Source organism: Pseudopipra pipra, chromosome W (genome assembly GCF_036250125.1).
Source record: "Pseudopipra pipra isolate bDixPip1 chromosome W, bDixPip1.hap1, whole genome shotgun sequence".
Taxonomy (NCBI): Eukaryota; Metazoa; Chordata; class Aves; order Passeriformes; family Pipridae; genus Pseudopipra; species Pseudopipra pipra.
In genome coordinates, this window is record NC_087580.1 from 40,915,792 (window position 1) to 40,937,386 (window position 21,595).

The window sequence follows — 21,595 nt, forward strand, 5'->3', positions numbered from 1 at the left end:
GGAACCCTGAGAGTTTTTGGAACCTCATGGAATCAAGGGGCCATTTCTGGCAGGATGCTCTGCTCTGATAATACCTAAAAAATGGTCAGAGAATGCAAACAATGCAAGCTCTCTGTAATGAGTTACTGCTGGTGTCGAGGTGCTGTTTTTAATGTTGAATTATGCTAAACTCAAAATGCTTCATGAAACTTCAAACACACATCCTGCTTTTTGAAGCAGGATTTGACAGATAAGCTGCTCCCTGGCCTGCAAATATGTCTGGCAGTCAAATCCTTAACAACTGTAAAAGCCCCATCCAACGTCATGTGGCAGATTCTTCTACAGACTTCCGTGAAGTGTGTGAAGCTTGTCTCATGAAGCAGGAACAGCTCTTCATGGTCACTGCCCAGGGGTTAAGTGAAAGAGGGAGAACTACCCTGTCATTGTTGGGTGAGTTACCTCAATCTCTGCTTCAGGACTGTTTCTTTTTGCTGGCTTTGATCCAATTGCTTTAATAGAGTTTCTTTGATAGACTCCACTGTCCTATCTTACACTATACTATTAGGAGTTTTTGACTTTTATACTGTGCAGTAAATAATTCTGTTTAAGGTCTTTTGTCTGTTCACTTGTCTGATCAATTGTCTGTTCATTTGTCATAATAAATAATTATTTTATAAAAATATTTCAGATTTTTCATCACTAAAACCTGCAGGACAAAGTGATTGCATCACACCTCTAGAATTCCTTCAATTGAAATCAAAATCTAAACCTGAGATTGGATCCAGCCACAGCCAGGCTCCTCTCTGAGAAGGAATTTGCAAAGCAAGGGGGTCCTTTCTGCCCCTCGTAGCTCAACGAGACGGCTTCTGCCATCAACTTTGTCTAAGCCTTCTACCCCCCCAGCCCCAAGCCGTGACACAGGGGCATGTCTTGTGCGTGCAGTGCAAACATGGACCCCTGAGCTGGTCATTTGATGTCCCTCCTTGGAGGGAAGAACAAGCCCAATGGCCTGGGGTGAGAGGCCAGTGCTGGGAGCGGCGCTGGCTGTGCCAGGGCACTGCTGGGTGCCCCCACCCTGAGCACTCCCACCCTTGTGCTGGTCCCTGCTGTTTTCCTCTGCAGGGCGTTGTGTTGGGCACATCCTGGAGAGCAAAGTGGAAAGCAGATGGAAGCTTTGAGGCCCTGGCCTGAGGAGATGCCCCTGCAGGATGGCAGTGCTGCTGCAGAGGTCAGCTCTGTGCCAGCAGTGCCCGTGGCTGTCCCTGCCTGCAGTCCCTGGACAGTCCTGCAGCAGGACTGGGACCGACTGCCAGAGCACTGAGGCCTCCAACAACACAGGGCTCTGCAGGAGAGTGTGGAAGGGAAGGGAGAGGAGGCCAGGCAGGAGAAGGGCTGCTGCTCCCTGGCAGTGCTGCTCTGCTGGGACTCTTTTCTGGCCCAGCTCTGCACAGAGGCACCGACCCTGCGGCTGCAGAGAAGTCAGAGAGGAAAGATGTCAGGCAAACAAGCCAATGCAGAGTTCTTTATTTGGTTGAAGCACACAGTGAGTACAGTTCCCAATTTGTACAACCTCTGGGCCAGGCTAGAAAGGCAAACACTGAATTGAAAATGGTGTTTATATATATAAAGACAGAAACATATATCCTTATAGATAAATTTATAGATATAAAGAATTTTTGATGTGAACAAATTCTCACAAAAATAACACTCCTATCAGGAGCAAAAAAATCAAAGAAGATATGGTGGGCCTTAAATGAAGTCCATAACAGGATTGGCCTTTAATGAGGTACATAACATGCAGAAGAAGGAGAGTTTATTGCTTCTGAAAAACACTCAGTTATGAGTTTCCTCAGGGCATCCTTGATCTCCTGATTCCTCAGGCTGTAGATGAGGGGGTTCAGTGCTGGAGGCACCACTGAGTACAGAACTGACACCACTAGATCCAGGGATGGGGAGGAGATGGAGGGAGGCTTCAGGTAGGCAAAGAATGAGGTGCTAATAAACAGGGAGACCACAGCCAGGTGAGGGAGGCACATGGAAAAGGCTTTGTGCCGTCCCTGCTGAGAGGGGATCCTCAGCACAGCCCTGAAGATCTGCACATAGGAGAAAACAATGAAAACAAAACCACCAAACATTAAACAGCCAATAACCACAGTGAGCCCAATTTCCCTGAGGTAGCCTGAGTGTGAGCAGGAGAGCTTGAGGATGTGTGGGATTTCACAGAAGAACTGCCCCAGGGCATTGCCCTGGTACAGGGGCAGAGAAAATGTACTGGCTGTGTGCAGCAGAGCAGTGAGAAAACCAGTGGCCCAGGCAGCTGCAACCATGTGGGCACAAGCTCTGCTGCCCAGGAGGGTCCCGTAGTGCAGGGGTTTGCAGATGGCAATGTAGCAGTCGTAGCACATGATGGTCAGGAGGGAAAACTCTGTTGCAAGCAAGAAGACAAGCAGAAAGACCTGTGCAGCACATCCCATGTAGGTGATGGTTGTGGTGTCCCAGAGGGAATTGTGCATGGCTTTGGGGACAGTGGTGCAGATGCAGCCCAGGTCCGTGAGGGAGAGGTGGAGCAGGAAGAAGCCCATGGGGGTGTGCAGGTGGTGGTCGCAGGCTATGGCGCTGAGGATGAGGCCGTTGGCCAGGAGGGCAGCCAGGGAGATGGCCAGGAAGAGCCAGAAGTGCAGGAGCTGCAGCTCCCGCCTGTCTGCCAATGCCAGGAGGAGGAACTGGGGCATGGAGCTGCTGTTGGACATTTGTTATTTCTTAGCACAGGATCTGTTTCAGAAAAGGAAAGGACAGGGAACAGTTAAGACAGACCTCTGTGAAAAAGCCACTCCATTTCTAAAAGAAATTGATGTGTCAAATGTCACCAAATTCACTGCCAAGGAGTCTGTTTTGCTCTGCTGTGGTGTGACATATAACTTTTTTGGTAAAGCTCTCAGACACACAAGGAATGTCAGTTGTAGCACATCTTGAATACAAAAGTTCCCTCTCTACACCCACGATTCAGAAGAGCTGGAGCTGCAGAGCAGAAGCTTAGTCTGTCCTAAGAATAATTGTACCTGTGTTTTCTATTTTTACCATCACATCTGGGGAAGGTTCTTTTCCACTGCAGTAATCCTCATTTCTATGGCCCAGCACACAGTGCCCAGCAGAGTTGCCTGAACACCCCCTCCCCCAGGCCTTGGAGGCACTTGCCCACCACTCCCTGCCCAGGGCTCTGCTGCCTGGAGCTGTCCCTGCCAGCAGCTGCTTCCATGGGCCCAGGGCTGGACACTGCCAGTGCTGCCAGAGCCCATCCCAGCCCTGGGGGCTCAGCTCTGCCCTGCAGAGCCCTCCCAGCAGCACAGGGCGCTGGCCAGGGGCATCTCTGGCTGGGCAGGTTCTGATGGCAATGTCAGAGCAACCCTGTGGAGGCTGGAAAGTGACACTGATGCATCTATCAGATAGTTTTGATGTTTGATACTCTCAGGTTCAATGCCCTCTAATCTAACAGAGTTCAAGTTTCTGTGTCTCCTCCTGTGCTCAGAGATTAATTTTTCTGTCACAGTCAGCACTCAGACAACCCAGAGTATAACACTGAAAGAACTGGTTCCTTCTCTTTAATACCCCCTGTCTGTCTGTGCCTCTTGCAAACACCTTCTGGGAAATTTCCTGCTTTGATCTGGAGCTGTGACCAGCCCTCATCCCTGCAGCACACCGTGGAGATCAGAAGGACTCTGCCCTGCTCTGCCCTCCCAGGAGTTGTTCCTTCCCCACAGCCCTTCTCCCCCAGCCCCGTGGCAGCTCCTTGGCCGGGCTGAGAGCTGACCCTGGCAGGCAGCAGAGTCCCTGCCCCAGCGCACAGAGCCCTGGGGGCAGGACCCTGCTCTGCACCACAGCCCTGGGCACCCCTGGCTGCACCCCCACCTTCCCACCCCACAGCCAGCCCTGCCACAGGGAACCTTCTGGCCCTGGGCCTCTGATGGGGCAGCAGCAAGTCCTGCTCTGCAGCAGCTTCTCCTGCTGCACTCCAGGAAATCCAGTAGAGCCATCCTGACAGCTCCTGCCACTGCTGCCATTTGGCAGCTGGGAGAGGCACTTGCAGGAACTCACCTGCACTGCTCTGCAGCCAGAGCCTGACCGTGGCAAAGGGCTGGCAAGGTTCCTCCCCTGAGCAGCTCTGCCCTGTCCTCCCACCCCAGGATCCCTTGAACCTCCTGCTCCCTTCTCCTCTCTGCCCTTGCTGCCTGCAGCTCCTGCCCTGCTCTGCCATATGGCCACTTCCCCTGCACTGCAGCAACTGGGAGAGTCCTGCTGAAAGATCCTAGAAGCTGTGGGATGTGCCAGCTTTAGGAGATGCCTCCAGGAAGGGAAGTTGAACTTTCCTACAGCCAGAGAATTCTTCCTTCAAATCCTGGGAAGGTTTCTCCTGTAGTGAGAGCTCAGTCACCTCCCAGCCCAGGCTGCCTCTCATCTCTCTGCCTTCTCTCCTGTGCCCTGGGTGCTGCAGGCAGTGCCCTCAGCCCTGCTGGGCTGTGCAGAGGAGCTGCTCACCAGCAGAGCTGTTTCTTTGAAGCTCTCCTTGCTTGCCAGGAGCTCCCAGTGTGCCAGGAGCCTGGCCCAGCTCAGCAGCACAGCAACAGCTCCAGGCATTTCATGACCCTCAGGGGACTTTGATGTTGTTTACATGAGACTCAGTCCCTGAGAGGAAGTTCAAACAACTTATCAAAAAGTCAAAGTGAGATTGAAACCCTAAAGTTTCTTGTAGTGTTAATGAGTCTCACTGTGGGACACAACTGAGAACGTGTCCCCAGGTTCCAGTTCGAGCAGAAAAGTGCAGACAGTGATGACAAGGATGGACAAGCAAGGGAAAGGTGACTGATGCTGAACAAACCTTGACTTGTTTCCTTAATCCAACAGGCCAAGCCCTGACCCGCAGCCCCTGGGAAGGCAGATCCTGTCCCTGCCTCATTCCTCAGGGTTCTTCCTGGGGCACTGGGATGTGGGATGTGCAATGCCAAGGGCAGGACCATGGGGTGGCACCTGCCAGGCTGCTGAGCAGGGACAAGGAGGCCATGAGGCCCCAGGGCTGCAAGGACCACTCCCCTCCTCCTGGCATCAGGGGCACAGACAGCAGCCATGGCCAAAGGCCTGCAGAAGGTGGCTGTGTCAGGGCCTTTCAGCTTCTCCCCCTCCCTGTCTCCTCTCCAGCCCAGGCTGTCCTACGGTGTCCATGCCCTGCCCCTTTCCCTGCAGGCTGTCGTCATCCCCCCGGCTGCCCCACCTGGCTGGCACCTTCCTGCACTGACATCTCTGCGTCCTCCCTGGCTCTTCCTGCACACACAAAGCCTTGGGCTCATCCAGACTCCTTCTTTGTGACATATTGCACCACAACACTGACCTTGGAGGGAAATTTCTGACTTCTTGTCACCAGTCTAAGCCACCCCAGCTGCCCTTGGTGGCACTAGTTCTTTCTTAGGCTGTTTTCTGACAGGAAGAAAAGCTCCACCAGCTCTGACACCCCCCTTCCAGACCTCTCGGGCTACTCCTCTACTCTCCTCAATCTTCACACCCCTGACCCCTGAGTCCTCAGCCTCTATATATGGGTCATGTGCTTGAGGCCCCAAATTCCTTCCTGGGACATCTCTGGGACCTCTCCAAGGATTTGGAAGATGACAATAGAGTGTTCTTCTCCCAGGAAACACAGAGGGACACTTTGTTCCAAGGGCTGTCTTGGCAGAATGAGACACAGTCTCTTTAAACTTTCTGGCACAGGGGAGCTCTGAGCTCTGGGTACGGAGGGAGCTCCAAGTGCCAACCACTGGAGTGGGAGCTACAAATCATCAGGGCTTGTGTTCTTTGGAGGGCCAGACACTGGTGAGAGTGGGGGGGGGTGTGCACATGGAAGGACTAAAAGGGCACAGTGAACTGTCTCAAAACACTGTCAAAGAAGGAAAATCCCATAAGGCACCACAACACATAAGCACTGGTGGCAAACAGGAAGGCCTTTAATTCCAAGGCCTAAACGGAGGTGAAGCTTTGGAAGTAGCCCCCAGGCCAGAATTGCACTGAGCAGACTGGGGGAAAGAGCAGACAGCCCCAACAGGAAGCCAGGGCTGGTAAGGCAGGTCTGGGGAACCCATCCAGACAAAGATTCCCACCTGCAGACTGGAAGCACACCAGGCAAAACTCCTACCGTGGCAAGGTGTGGGAAAGGAAGCAAGTCCTTGTAGATGTGCCAGCCCAAGCTGTGGGAACAGCATCTACCCCCCTGAATACCCAGGGCTTGGGCTGTATAAAAGTGATAGCCCGGAAGCACAACTTGGGGACCCTCCACCGAGCAGAGCAGGGTGAAGAAGGACCGGTGGGAGCCTCAGGAATCTACATGGTGTGATACATTTACTTCATCTCTGTCTCTCTCTCACTGGCTTCCCACTGCCCCCTTCTTCTCACTCTTTCCATTTCTTTCTCTCTCTCTCCCTCCTGTTTACTGTTAAATCAAACCTGGACTGCTGACTTTGGCACATGGTCTCCTTTGCAGCTGAATTTGGGCAGAGGTGTCTCTTAATAATGGGAACCTGAGCGTATCCATGAGGTTTTACAGTGTGGGAATGGCCACTGGATTCCACGAGGTTCCACAGAGTGACAGGGTCCATTTGACTTTGCAAGGCTCTGGCGTGTGATAATGGACCCTTGATTCCATGAGTTTGCAAAATGTCTCAGGACTCCTTTGGTTCTAGGAGGCCCCACATATCACAGTGGCCCCTTGGTTCCATGAGATTCCACAGTGTCTCAGGAATCCTTTGATTCCATGAGCCCTGCAGTGTCACAATGGCCCTTTGATTCCATGAGGTTCCAAAATGCCAATATGGGCTCTTGATTTCTTGAGGTCCACAGTGTCCCGGGGTCCCTTTGTCTCTATGATGCTCTGCAGTGTCACAGTGGCCACTTGATTCTATGAGGTCCTGAAATGCCTCAGGGCTCCCTTGGTTCCATAAGGCCCTTCATGGCACAATGAATCCTTGTTTCCATGAGGTTCCACAGTCTCCCAGGGTTACTTTGAGTCCATGAGGCCTTGCAGTATCACAATGGCCTCTTAATTCCATGAGTTTTCACATTGTCACAATGCTCCCTTGATTCCATGAGATTCCACAGTGTCCCAGGGTTCCTTTGACTCCAGAAGGCCCTACAGGGTCACAATGGCCCCTTTACTCCAGGAAGTTCCACAGTGTCCTTGCTGGAACACACAGGGCTGTGAGTCACCCCTGCAGAGCTGCCTCCAGCTCTGGGCTCCAGCACAGGAAGGACATGGACCTGTTGGAGCGAGTCCAGAGGGCACCATCAAGAGGATCAGAGGGATGGAGCAGCTCTGCTGTGAGGAAAGGCTGAGAGAATTGAGATTGTTCAGGCTGGAGAAGAGAAGGCTTTGGGGTGACCTAATTGTGGCCTTGCAGTGTCTGAAGGGAGCCAACAAGAAACATGGAGAGAGACTTTGGACAAGGGCCTGGAGTGACAGGACAAGGGGAATAGCTTCACACTGAGAAAGAGAAGGGTTAGATGGGATATTAGGAAGAATTTCTGGACTGTGATGGTAGTGAGATCCTGGCACAGGTTGCTCAGAGAAGTTCTGGCTGCCCCATCCCTGGAAGTGTTCACGGTCAGGTTGGATGGGGCTCTGAGCTCTGAGTCTAGTGGAAGGTGTCCCTGCCCATGGCAGGGGGTTGGACTGAGATGCTCTTTAAGATCCCTTCCAACCCATGATTCTGTGACTGGTGGGGGATGTGGTGGTCGGAGCTGACGGGCACAGAGACCCCCAAATGATGGAGTTTTCCATTCTGGGTGGAGGAAGGAGGGGGCAGCAGAACTGACACCCTGGATGCTGGTGGTCAGACTTTGTCCTGTTTGGGAGACTGACTGATCTGGGTGTGATTGTGGAACTGCTGGAGGGCAGGAAGGCTCTGCAGAGGGATCTGGACAGAATGGATTAAGAAGGCCAAGTGTCAGGCCCTGCACTTGGGTCCCAAAAACCCCCTGGAACACTCCAGGCTGGGGGCAGAGGGGCTGGAGAGCTGCTCAGCAGGAAGGGACTTGGAGGTGCTGCTTGACAGCAGCTGGATATGATGCAGAGTGTGCCCAGGGAGGCAAGAAGGCCAAGGGCATCGTGGCCTTTGTGGAGAAGAGTGTGGCCAGCAGGAGCAGAGAACTGATTGGCCCTCTGTGCTGGGCACTGGGGAGGCCCCACCTGGAGTGCTGTGTCCAGTTCTGGCCCCTCAGTGCCAAAAGGCCCTTGAGGGGCTGGAGCGTGTCTGGAGAAGGGAACAGAGCTGGGGAAGGTTCTGGAAAACATGTCTGCTGAGGGACGGCTGAGGGAACTGGGCTTGTTGAGTCTGGAGAAAGGGGAGGCTCAGGAGGACAAATAGCTCTCTACAAGGCTATTTGTGAAGTGGCTTGTGATTTTTATAATCTGTGTATATAGATACATATGCCTTGTATTTGTGGAAAATAAATCCTTTGCATTAAATGTCCCATTTCACCAGTGAGAACCTGCATTAAACTTTGATTGTATTTTTTTCTTAATGAGTTCGTATCATTAATGGTTGGGAATGTTGTAGAACTCACATTTGACAACAGTAACAGCAGTAACAGGAGACTTCAGGTATTTGCAGAGGAGATTTTTGGGGCCTCTTTCTTGGTTTTGGGAACACAAAGGCTGATGCTTGGCAAGGATAGAATATTGTTATTGTAGTGTAGGTCATATTTTTATGAATTGATGGATGTCCTGCAGCAAACAGGGCTGATGTGCAAATGTGTGTGTCACTGTGTTCTGGAACTGGGTTGTGTAACTGTCTGATGGGATCTGTGAGAACTAAGAGTTGGTGTTTAGAAATGATCTCAGACCTGAAGAACAACGGAGCATATCTGAAATCCCATGGGAATTTTCAGTGTAGAGGGTCAAAACCACAGATATTGCACAGTCTGTTACAATGAAGGCAAGACCAGTCTGAGGATAATGAGGGGACTGAGCCTGTGAGACCCAAGACTTGTGTTCCTAATGTTAAATCCTGAAATGTCTAAAGCTGCAACTTTTAACTGACCTGCTCTTCAAAAAATAGCAAAATTAAAGATTAAAATTAAACCCCGCAGTGTCAGGAGCAGATCTTGGCTGACCTGCATGTTCCATGCTAAATACAAAATTGAGCACTTCAGTCATAATAGTCTGCACCTTTCCTGGATTGCCCTGATGCTGTTTGTGCTGAACAGGTATTACAATAAAGGCAGTTTTACCTGTTCCTTGTTTACTTTTCTGAGTTCTTTGGAGCTGTCTTTTCTTGTAAGAGCAATATATGGTTATCTATATTTGTCTGGTGGTAATTTCTCAAGGGATTTGTGTACAGGACGGGGCCTGAATTTCTTGGGTGGTTTGCACAGGTTCTTTGATAACACATTCCCTGGTGATACTTGAAAGTTTTTTATAAAATGTCTTTTGTAGCATATGCTGTCATCTGTAATGCTTGGTTGTTTGTTTATTTTTCATTCAGGGATGGGACTTGTGTAATACTCACAGGCTAATGCTTGGTCCTTAAGATTTCTTTATTATTTTTAATTTTAATTCAAGTGTTTTAGTATCCCATTTTCCCTGCAGATGTGTGGAGCAATTGATTTGCTCACTGTAAGCAAAATAGCTGCTCTTGGTTGAAGGGCTTGGTAAGTTGTTCTTCCTTAATAACATTTACTTTTTAGCTTTTTAAAAAAAGACCTTCACAAAGGTCTGGCTTTGCACAAAATAATCTGTAATGCCAGGATGGTTTTCTGCTTGTTTGTTTTTATTTCTTTTTAAATTAAACTGTGAGCTGATAGACTTCAGATCATTCCTCATATAGTCAAAAAACCATAACATTGGCAGGCTTGAATAGAAAAAATAAAATTAAAATTAATAATTAAAAATTATTCATCTCTACTGGATGAATACAGGAACAGAATCTTTTCCAGTTTTCTTTAACTAAAAGGAATTTGGTCTTGACCTTTTGTTGTCCCTGCCACATTTTGTGACTTTGGACCAGTTTTATCACCAAGTTCAGTCCCGAAGCAAAAAAGTGGAATTCATGAATTGGAGGAATTCAGTTTTTAATGCGTGTCCATGAGCTTAGTTTTGATGCTTTTTGGCAAGTATTGAATCTCTTCTGCTGCTGGGCTTTGTGAGTTTTATTACTTTGTTCCTTCAGAAGTCTTAAACTGTTTTTCCCACTGCAGGTCTGTGTAGAACAGCAGATTTCTTGCCAGGTTTCTCCTTCCAGCTCTTCCTCAAAACTCTTCCTGTGCTATCCACTGACGCCTTTCTAGCCCCCAATCATCTGCTCGAATCTCTAAAACACGTGACTCATGTTCCATTTTTATATTCATCTTCACATGACTCCTAAATCTTTCTGTGTGCATTTTTGTTTGTTTTCTCACTGGGTTGTAAATGAGCTGTTGTCACATCTGGTTTCTTGGGTAGGACTTTGGTCTTTCAGTTACACACCGAGTAATTCTTCCCTCCTTTTCTGGTTTATAATCCTTACCTAAAGGAAGGGGCTGAATGTGAAAGCCTTAATTTACTTAGTGAAACAGTTGTCTACAAAACAAGTTGCTTCAAAAAGCAATTGCAAAAGCATCCAAATGTGTGGATCCTGAAAGACCCAGTATTGCCCTCTCTGGTGAGCGTAGATAATGTTTAGTTGAAGCACTGATTTTTATTTTCCAATTGTTTAAGAGAAGAAGGAAAATACTTGAAAACACCAGGAGCTTTATTGAAGTTGACATACTTTGCTTAAGGCAATAAAGTTTATTCTTTCAAACTAACACCCAAAAAAGAGTGCATCTGTGAATAAAGTCACATCTTACCGGGAATTCCTCTCTAAATCTGAGAAACCTGGCAAACAGCCTTAGCTAAAAATACCCAAACCTACATGAGTTGTGCTTTGACTGCTGTGCTTACAGAACATCTGATGGTGGTAAAAGCAGAACTAGGGCTGTCCAGGGCACTCATGTTCTGTGCAGTCTCTGACAGGAACTCATGATGGACTTTGCTGGCCAGAAAGGACACGTCTGCTCTTTCCTGCAGTGTCAAAGTTACCAGGGATGTGTCTTTGAGACTAAAACCTTGCTTTAATGGACTTTGAGACGCAGACCTTGAGGTTTGGTTTGTTCACAGCCTCATTCTGTCCATTCAGCTCCCTCTGTTGGAGGCAATTCTGTTTCCAGGGGAGGTCACCTCAGTTTTGAAGTTGAAGCCTCAGATTTCACTCTGGAAAACTTGGTCAGTGTGTTGGTGTCTCATGAGTGGGTGTTGTACATGTTGGATTTCAGTCTCCCACTTGAGGAACAGAAGGTTTCAATAGACCTCAAGTGGCTGAAGCCCTGGGTTTGGCCATCAGGCCTTGTCTTTCACTGCTGTGGTCTTTTAATAGAGCAACAGAGAATTGCAGCAAAAAACTGAAGAGAAAAACTTTGTAAATTTTGTTTCAGAATTGTTGCCTTGAACCTTTGGTCGAGGTTGGGAATGGTTTGTCTCCCTTGGTAGGGAGTGTCAGTACTCTTTGTCATTCTGACATGACTGCCCAGGTCCCTGATTTTATCGTGGCCAAAATACTGGGCTTGGAAACCAAACCAGGAGCTGGTAGATAACAGCAGCTTGAAAAATGGGCTGATGCCTAATTGATGTGACAGAAGGAATGAAAGACTCGTGACAGCTAAGAAAAAAATTGGGCTTTTCAGTGCCTACCTCAGGTTGGGATGACTGCCTGTGTCTTAGTGGAGAAAGATGTTTTTGTAACTTTATTGAAACTTGTTAGTAAAATGTGCCTGAATTCCTAAGGAAACAACCACTGTGAAATCTTTAAAAACCAAATGTGGATTTCCAAAGTGTAGAAGTTGCTATTAATATTTTGGCCATTCTGTGGCATCTTTTTGATGTATGAATAACTCTGAGAACAAGAACGTGTTCTTAATTATAACACATTGTCAGGTCTGTTTACTGCTAATTATTTTAAAAAGTTGAGAGAAGAGTTTAAGATGAAAGTTGTGGGGTTACTTGCAAAGTTTTTGGTACAACCAATGCAGTTGAACCTGGTGGGGAAACTTGCCCTTAAACTGGTTTTGGCAGATCTCATGAGTGTCTAAGGCAGAGGCCAACCCAACTGGAAAGAGCCTTTCAAGGGTGACTAAGATGTAACTAAATTACCTTTTTGAGAGGTGGGGAAAGCTGATGTCAGGAATAAAATTTCCTATGTTAAGCTTAGGTAAAAATATAATAATATAAAAATAATAAAATTATTTTAATGGTCTTATTTATGGGGTTTTCACTGTGCTTATGTTAGTACTTCTGAGTGTTTGATTGTGACAATAATGGAAAGCTTTGTGGTTTGTTTTTTTTTTTATTTTTCATGTTTTGATACTTTGGTCAAGGCATTAACATTAAAAATCATTCAAAATTTTAATTCATCTTCAAACACTGAAAGAGATTTGAAATGAGGTTAATGAGAACAGTGAGGGAAAAAAAACCGCAAGCCCAAAAACAAAACAACCCCAAAAACTGTTCATTTTTCCATTGTATTTTAAACAAGGAAGTCTGTAGAGCAGCAGAAAACAGGACACGTGGGCAGGTGTGAAAGTCAGACTGGGGCTTGTTGCACTGGTTCCAGTGCTCTTTGCTTCAGTGTAACTGGTCATTTTGAGATGAGACTGGGGAAACTGGGCTGCCAGGGCAGAGACCACTGGCTGGCCCCACTGGTTTTTGCTGGGCAGTGGGTAATTTCTGCCTCACTTGTCAGAATCAGCCCACGGTTATCAGGGAATGGGGTAGTGGTGAATTTGGTTTTCAGACTAAAATGATGTTAAACTTACACATATTCAAAAGAATAAACTGATGTTGGAGTGCAGATACTCAAAATCCTGAAGACCTCTTGAAACCTTTTTTGTGTGTCAGTCCTACAGCCGAAGCTCTTCCGGCAGTCGGGGCAGTCACAGGGCTTCCCTTAGCAGTGGGTCCGTTGGTGTCTGGTCAAGGTAGAGCTGTGGCTGAAGCTCTTCCCACACTCCCCACACCTGTAGGGCCTCTCCCTGGTGTGCATGCGCTGGTGGGTGACGAGGTGAGCATTCTGCTTGAAGCCCTTCCCGCAGTCGGTGCAGCGGAAGGGCCTCTCATCCGTGTGCGTCCGCTCATGCCTGAGGAGATGTGAGTTGGTCTGAAACCTCTTCGCACATTTCCCACACGTGTAGGGCCGTTCCCCGGTGTGGATGCGTTGGTGGGTGAGGAGGTTGGAGCTGCAGTTGAAGCTCTTCCCACATTCCCCACACGTGTAGGGCTGTTCCCCAGTGTGGATGGCCTGGTGTCGGATCAGGTTGGAGCTTTGGTTGAAGCTCTTCCCACATTCCCCACACGTGTAGGGCCGTTCCCCAGTGTGGATGTGCTGGTGGGTGAGGAGGTGGGAGCTCTTCCTGAAGCTCTTCCCACATTCCAAGCACCTGAAGGGCTTCTCCCTGCTGGGAGGCTGCTCAGGGACCACCAGCTCAGAGCACCCCCTCAAGCTCTGGCCGCCTTCCCGGCACAGGCTGGCTCTTTCCTCCTCAGAGCACCCTGGGATGGCTTTGGAGCCCCTCCTGTGGGGGGATCTCCGGCCCTTTTCCTCCCCGCTGCCTTCCTGCGCCGGGGAGCCCTTCAAAACGGCCTCTCCCACCAGGGTCTCAAGGGGGGATTTGTCCTCCGGGCTCTCCGTCCTCAGCTCGGGGCCTGGGGCAGGAAGCAAGAACGACAGGCAGGGGATTTGCCTCCGGCCCACAGGGAAGGCCAAGGACATCCCCCCAACTCCGGCCCCGGCAGGACGGCGGCGCCAGCGGGGTTGTCCTGCAGCCGGGGCCATGCTCGGCTGACAGAGCCAGCACAACACCTGCCCAAAGGGACACTGACTTCCTCCTCACCTGCCTGGGGGGCCCAAGGCATCTTCCTCTTCCTCGCAGCCTCCTCTTCCATCCGCCCAAGCTTTGAGAAGGACAAATCCTGATGGGGGGAAAACAAGGGCTGAGCGCGTTGGCTTGGGGGTTCCTCCAGCCCAAGTCCATCTCTAGAGCTCACCGGGCATCCTGTGACCATAAAAACCTCCCAAACACCAAGATTCAGCCCAGAAAAAACCCAAACCACCAAGATTCAGCAAAAAACCCTTCAGAAATAGTAAGAAGACCCTCGCTACCCCAAACTGCAAAAAGTTGAGATTCAGCTAGAAAATACTCCAAAATATGAAGGTTCAGCCCAAAAAAAGGTGATGGGGACTGAATTTAACCCTCCAGCAGGAAAGTCGTTTCATTTCAAGCTTGTCTTCAAGGGGCGCCCTGGGATTGGAGCCTGGGCTCTAATTAACCTCTCCTGTGCTGCCAAACAGCAGGAGCTGTATGGCCAAGGGACAAATTCTGTGATCCCTGTCAGTGTCCATGGCCCCTGTCAGTGTCCTTCAGGGAAAGTGGGAGGAGGAAATGAAGAAACCGGTTTGGAACTAAACCACCTGTGCTGGTTTCTTTGGACACTTGTGTTCGTTCAGAGAGCCCCTGGAAACACTCTGCTGTTCACTCCCAGTGCCACCAGTGCCTGGGTCCTGTCTGCAGCAGCAGATTGCAGTGGAACAGGAGAAATGCTTTTCTGAGCCCTTGGGCTGGACACAGGCACAGCCTGACCCTGAACCCAAGGGAAACAAAGACAAATTCCACAGCTTTAGCTGGAGCAAGGCTGGGGGGGTTTCCTAAGGGCAGCACTACACCAGACTCTTTGTGTGTGTGTGAGACAGGCAGAAGCACAAATGCCTGCACAGCCCAGAGCAGTCAGTGTGGGGCTGTGCTTGCTGCTGCAGAGACCCCCAGGGAACAAACCCAGGCAGGAGTTTGGGGGGCGGTGGGTGTGTGTCCCTAAGGAGGACACTTGCCTTAGTATTGCTTATTATTTGTAATATCTTACAGATCTATCATACAACACCTAAGGATGGATTCTATAGAATATGTGCCATATATATGATACAGAATATATCTGATTATTGCTTTATCTGTCTGTCCAGACAGATATTGTGTATGCAGAGATATTGTATTTGAGGGATATGTTCCTCTCAATACCCTGTGAGCTCCACTCCCAAGGCCAGCAAATTCCTGAAGCTCCCCCTTCTGTGCCCTGCAGGTTTTGGCAGATTTGCAAGAGCAGGGGAATCATTCCCTGCAGCCCCTTTGCACTGTAGGAAATGGGAGTCCTGGGCACATCCTGCTGCCTCCAGATTCCATTCTGGGTGTGGGAAGGACCCTGTGGGGAGCAAAGAAATGCCTGGTTCTGCAGGAGCTGGAGATGCTCAAGGGGCAGCAGGACCAAGTCAGGGGCCTGGGGGGGCCTGGGGGGCTTTGGGGTCCTGGAGGGTCCTGGAGGAGCTGGGGAGGGGCTTTGGGGATTGGGGAGACAGACCAGGACAGAGCAGTACCTCCTCACTGCTTCCCAGATGTCTCCTGGAGCTGGGCCACGTTGTCCTGCGACACATGAGCCCCCCCCAGTGCCCTCCCAGTACAGCCCAGTGCCCCCAGTACAGCCCACTGTGTTCCTGTCCCAGGGTGCCGGGTGATTCCTCTTTGAGGGGGGTTGGAAGTGATTTGAGGGGGGGCTGTGGGAGATTTGGGGGGATCTGAGGAGTTTGGATGGGGATTTGGGGGTTTTGAGTGCCTTTAGGGAAGTTAAAAGAGGTCTTGGGGACATTGGGGGGTCAGAGGTACCTATGGGGGGAGGGGATTAAAGGGAAAATGGAGGTTAGGAGACATTTGGGGGAGGTTAATGAGGCCTGGGCAGGCAGAGGAGGGGCTGCACCAAGATCAGGTGAGTCTTGAGACCCCCCCCTGGTGTCCCCAAGACCCTCTTGGTGTCCCCAGTTCCTCCCTTGACACCCCGAGGCCCCCCTGGTGTCTCCAATGTTCCCAGGGACTTCCCATAGCCCTAATTCCCCCCTAGGCACCCCCAATTCCACTGTCCAGAAACCCCACCCCACTGTCCCCAAACCCAACCCTGATGTCCCCAACCCTCCATCTCACCCCAGGAGCCCCCCCTGGACCCTCTGACCACAAAAACACCCCACACACACTCACAGAAAGGCCAAGGGCATCTGGGGAAACATTGGGGAGAGTTGGGGGGCTTTGCAAGGCCCTGGGTGATTACTAGGGGATACTGGGACACACTGGGGGGAACTGAGGGACACTGGGAGGGACTAGGGAGTTACTGGGAAATTACCAGGACACACGGGGAGACACTGGGAGGTTACTGGGCCATACTGGGGGTTACTGGGTGCTCACTGCAGGATCACTGGGCCATCCTGGGGGGCAGTGGGAGGTCACTGGGACACATTGGGTGGTCACTGGAAAGTCACTGGCATATACAGGGGTCTAGGGATCCCCTTACCCGGATGTGGTACACTTCCCCCCCGGATTTTGGGGGCCATCCCTAGGACTCCTTCTTTTTGGGGCTGGGGGACCCCCTGGACCCACTGCTGGGCTTTATGGGACCCCCCAAAATGCCCTCAAAACCCCTGAAAGCCCCCCCTCGACACATCAAAACCTTCTCAAGGTCCCCTCAAATGCCCTCAGAGACCTCATCCCTCCCCAGCACCCTCTAAACCCTCTCAGTGACCCGCAAAACCCACCCGGGACCCCCCAGTCCCCTTTAGGGACCCCCCAATCCCCCTCAAAACCGTCTAAAAACCCATAAACCCCCTAGAGCCCCCAAAACTGCCTAAAAGGTCCCGCCAGGACCCCCAAACTTCCTCAGAGACCCCCAAACCCAACCTGGCACCCCCCAAATCTCCTCAGAAACCAAAACCCCCTCAGAGACCCCCAAACCCCTTCAGGAACCTTCAACCACCCCCTGAGTCCCCTCAGGACACCGAACTCCTTCAGGGACCCCTCAAAACCTCCTCGGGAATCCCCGAACCCCCCCGCTAAACCCTCCCGAGCCCCCCCGGGGGGACTCACAGCACTCAGAGCGAACCGCAGGCCCCGCCGCCATCACCGAGTCCCGGCTGCGCGCGCACCGCGTTCAGAGAACGCCGCCGCAGCCAATCAGCGCGCGGCCACGCCCCCGCAGCCCCGCCCCCGCCTCTGCCGCGTTGGCTGCCGGGAATCGGTGATGGCGGCGGGTCGGTCGGTGAGCTCTGAGTGCAGGCGGGGGGTGCGGGAGAGCGGGGTCTGGGGATCCCCTCGGGGGCTGCGGGGAGCGCGGCTGTGGGTGGAAAGGCTGGAGGGCTCGGGAGGGTTTAGCGCGGGGGGTTCGGAGGTTCGGAGGACCCTCTCGGGGTCCGCGGGGCCCGGAGGCCTCCCAAGAACCCGGAAGGGTGATTCGATTGCCGGGAAAGTCCCTCGGAAAAAAAATTCAAAACCACCCAACCAAAAAAAGAACCCTAAAAAAAAGAAAAATGAGAAAAAGGTGAAGGAAAAACTGCAAGGGCCAGGATGATTTTATTGCTTTGCTTCAGTTTTTCCTTGGTCTCCTCCTTCTCAGATTCTTTGCTCTCTTCCTTTACAGAAAGCTCTTCTGCTGTTGTGTGGTTTTGTGGTCCCTTAGGGGCTTTTAGGGGTCCCTGAGGAGGTTTTGGAGGGCTCTGAGGAGCTTTGGTGTCGCGAAGGGACTTAGCGGGGAGGTTAAAGGTCCCTGAAGGGGTTTGGGAATCCCTGAGGGAGTTTTGGAGTCTCCGAGGGAATTGGGAGGTCCTGGGGGGCTTGGGGGGGGGTGGGTCTTTGAAGCAGTTTTGTGGGTTTCTAGGGGGATTTATGGAGTCCCAGACAGTTTTGAGGGTCTGTGAGAGTGTTTTTGAGGTCTCTGAAGGGGCTTGGGGGTCCCAGGTGGGTTTTGCAGGTCACTGAGAGGGTTTAGGGGGTCCTGGGGGGGAGATGAGGTCTCTGAGGGGATTTGGGGTGTTTTTGAGGAGGTTTTGATGGTTCCAGAGGTGGATTTCTGAGGGGATTTCAGGGGTTTTGCCTGGATTTTGGGGGGTCTCCGTGTCAGTCCTGTCTGGCCACGGCCAACTAAAACTCCTATGAGGCCATTTCCCATCCCTCCACAATGCCTCTGCCAGCCCAGCGAACCGACCCCAGGAAAAGAGGATCCCAATTCCCCCCTCGAACCCCAGAGACCCCCAAAACTCAGCACACAGAGACTCCAAAGGAAGGGGGGCCTGGGTGTCCCCTAAAGCCCAGCAGTGGGGTTCAGGGGATCTCCCAGACCCCAGGGGAGGGGTCCTGGGGATGCCCCCAAAAGTCCTGGGGGAGCAGAACTGACGAAGGGGATCCCAGTGCCCCCAGTATAGCCCAGTGACCTCCCAGTGACCCTCAGTACGGCCCAGTAACCCCCCTCAGTGACCACCCAGTGTGTCCCAGTGACCTCCCACTGCCCCCCAGGATGACCCAGTGGTCCTCCAGTGAGCACCCAGTAGCCCCCAGTATGGCCCAGTAACCTCCCAGTGTCCCCCGCTGTGTCCTGGTAATCCCCCAGTAACTCCCCAGTCCCTCCCAGTGCTCCCTGGTTCCCCCCAGTGTGTCCCAGTATCCCCCAGTAATCCCCCAGTGCCCCTCGAAGCCCCCCAGTTGTCCCCAGTGTGTCCCCAGATGCCCTTGGCCTTTCTGTGAGTAGGGTGGTGGGGGGGGGTTGTGGTCAGAGGGTCCAGGGGGGCTTCTGGAGTGAGATGGAGGGTTGGGGACATCAGGGATGGGGTTTGGGGACAGTGGGGTTAAGTTTGGGGACTGTGGAATTGGGGGTGTCAAGGGGGGAGTTGGGGCTGGGGAGGCCCTGGGGACTTTGGAGACACCAGGGGGGGTCTCGGGGTGTCAAGGGGGGAACTGGGGACACCAAGAAGTTCTTGGGGACACCAGGGAGGTCTCAGGACTCACCTGCTCTTGGTGCAGCCCCTCCTCTCCCCCCCAGGCCTCTTTAACCTCCCCAAAATGTCCCTTAACCTCCATTTTCCCTTTAATCTCCTCCCCCCACAGATCCCTTTGATGCCCCAATGCCACCAAAACCCTTTTTAATTCCCCCAAATACATTCAAAGACCCCTAACCCCCCACAAATCCTCATCCAACCCCCCCAGGTCCCCCCAAATCTTTCCCAGCCCCCCCTCAAATCCCTCCCAACCCCCCCAAAGAGGGATCACCTGGCACCCTGGGACAGGAACACAGTGGGCTGTACTGGGGGCATTGGGCTGTACTGGGAGGGCACTGGGGGGGCTCAGGTGTCCTAGGACAACATGGCCCAGCTCCAGGAGAGATCTGGGGAGCAGTGAGGAGGTACTGGTCTGTCCTGGTCTGTGCTGGTCTGTCCTGGTCTGTACTGATCTGTCCTGATCTGTCCTGATCTGTACTGGTCTGTACCCCCAATCCCCAAAGCCCCTCCCCAGCTCCCCCAGGACCCACCCAGAACGCAAAGCCCCCCAGGCCCCTGACTTGGTCCTGCTGCCCCTTGAGTGTTTGCAGCTCTTGCAGAACCAGGCATTTCATCAGCAAATGTGGAGGTGACCCCAAGCTGGGGGTGTGTTGATGTGCTGGAAGGCAGGAGGACTTTGGAGCACAAGTGGTGTGAGGAGAGGCTGAGGGAGCTGGGGGTGTTGAGGCTGGAGAAGACGAGGCTCAGGGGAGACCTCCTGACTCTCTGCAAGTCCCTGCCAGGAGGTTGGAGCCAGGTGGGGGTGGGGCTGTTGTGCCAGGAAGCAGCAGTAGGACAAGAGGGCTGGGTCTTGAGCTGTGCCAGGGGAGGTTTAGGTTGGATATTAGGAAGCAATTTTTTGTCTAGAGAGTAATCAGGCCTTGGAATGGGCTGGGCAGGGAGGGGGTGGAGTCAGCGTCCCTGGAGGTGTTGAAGGTGAGAGTGGATGTGGCCTCAGTGCCATGGTCTGGGAAGCACAGTGGGGTTGGATCCAGGGTTGGACTTGATGATCTTGGAGGTCTTTTCCAACATGGCTGATTCTGTGATTCTGTGATTGCCATTCCTATGGCAGCACATGCTTGAGGCTCTATCCCCAGGGTGATAGAGATGTCTGTCCATATCTATCTCCAAGGTTAGTCTGTAAATGTGTGGTGTTAGAAAAGCTGGCTAAGTTTTGGGCTGGTTGTAGAAGGAGAAGGAAGCCCAGAGGCCAGTGCAAGCAGGCAGCCCTCAGCTTGCACATGATGTCCCCTCCCTGCAGGTTCCTCTCCTTGAGCCCAGGCCCTGAGGTGAGGCTGAAAGTGGCGCGGAGGTGAGCCCAGAGGTGTCCCTGAGGTGAGGCTGTGAATAAGTGCAAGGCAGAGGTGCTGCTGAGGAAGGAGAGCCCCGTGGTGGGGAAGAGGCAAAGGTGCCCATCCTCCAGCAGGTGCTGTGTCCATCCCCTGTGTGCCAGGTGAGCTGGGGCTTTGCTGCAGAGCTGCGGGCGCTGATTTGAGCGTCTCCAAGTGCTGAGATGGTGGGCACCCAGGAACACAAACTGTGCCTGGCCACGGAGCCTGCAAGGAGGAGCAGAGACAGTAGTGGCAGTGTGGGGGTCCAGGTTGTCCCTGTGCCTTCCCCTGCAGGCCCTGGCTGTCCCTGCTGGGCCCCTGTCCATCCCCATCAGGTCCCTGCCCGTTCCCCCCGGGCTGAGCTCCCCCCAGGAAGTGCCGTGGAGCTGAAGCTGCTGCCATCCCCCCCTGCAGCCGCTGCCCCAGCCAAGAGAGCAGCAAAGGCAGGGCCAGGAGCAGAGGCAGCAGCAGGGGAGCCCTGGGGGGCCGGGAAGGTCTTGTGTGGGTCAGGAAAGAGGCGCTGGGCACGAGGCTGGGGCTGTGCTGAGCAGGCCCAGCCCTCACATCCCCCCAGCCAACGCCGGCTGCCCAGGGGGCTTGGGAGGGACCCCCAGCCTGTGTGCCCCACACTGAGCTGGCAGAGAGAGAGACAAGGGACAGGGTCACTTGCCTTGATCCCTGGAGAGCGGGGGAGGCTGGAGAGAGGGGGCAGCTGCGACAGCCCTGAGAGCCTGGAGAGGGGGGAGCTCGGGCCCCCCATCCTGAGCCAGTGGTTGGGGCCATGCTGTTGATGCCAAATTTCCCCTGGTCAGGCTGAACCCAGAGCCCGCCTACTTGTCAGGAGGCCCGATCCGCTCCCTGCTCTCATTGCCCTGGGGCAGCCTCTGGTGTCCCGTGACCTATGGGGCTGTTTGGTTTCCTTGGGCACAGCCGGCCCTTGTGCAGGGCTGTGCCTTTGGGGGCTGTTGGGGGTGGGCAGGAGGTTTTTTTATGGGGTGCCGGGCTGGATTGGCGGCAGAGCCCCGGCAGTGGGCGGGGGGATGCGGGTCCCCCCCACGGTGGGGGTTGGTGTTGCTGGGTCAGGCCCCGCCGGCTCCATTGTCAGCCCGGTGCCGGCGGGGGGCACACAGCGGGTTTGGGGCCCCCCGGGAGTGCCGGGGCTGGGTGTGGAGCCCGGGAGCTGCCGAGTGTGGAGGGCGGAGTGGGGAGATGCCGGAGCTGGGGGACCCCCAGCAGCCTGGAGGAGGAGCACAGAGAAGGGAAAACCCTGGCAGTGGGGACCCCTGGGATCCCCAGGACAACAAAGTGGAGAACCTGGAGAGGGGGAATGTCTGGGAACTTGGCATCCCG

The 21,595-nt window shown here is 52.8% G+C and overlaps 1 protein-coding gene and 1 pseudogene across 1 annotated transcript in view; both read left to right on the forward strand.

Moving 5' to 3' along the window:
• The window catches only part of LOC135405395 (zinc finger protein 239-like), a 669,637-nt gene that overhangs the window by 646,297 nt on the left and 1,745 nt on the right, over nt 1-21,595 (forward strand). The window lies entirely within an intron of this gene.
• LOC135405040 (zinc finger protein 721-like) overlaps nt 1-21,595 on the forward strand; it is a 234,001-nt pseudogene that overhangs the window by 81,684 nt on the left and 130,722 nt on the right.